Source organism: Octopus bimaculoides, chromosome 29 (genome assembly GCF_001194135.2).
Source record: "Octopus bimaculoides isolate UCB-OBI-ISO-001 chromosome 29, ASM119413v2, whole genome shotgun sequence".
NCBI lineage: Eukaryota > Metazoa > Mollusca > Cephalopoda > Octopoda > Octopodidae > Octopus > Octopus bimaculoides.
Genome location: NC_069009.1, coordinates 4,564,892 through 4,565,127, shown reverse-complemented (window position 1 = coordinate 4,565,127; position 236 = coordinate 4,564,892).

Sequence of the window (236 nt, the reverse complement as noted above, 5' to 3'; positions counted from 1 at the left end):
TATATATATGCATGTCTATATACATATATATATATGTGTGTGTATGTGTATATATGTGTATATATGTGTGTGTGTGTTTGTATGTATTTGTATATATATATGTATGTGTATCTGTTTATATATATGCATGTCTATATACATATATATATATGTGTGTGTATGTGTATATATGTGTATATATGTGTGTGTGTGTTTGTGTGTATATGTATCTGTGCATTTGTGGGTGTATGTATGTA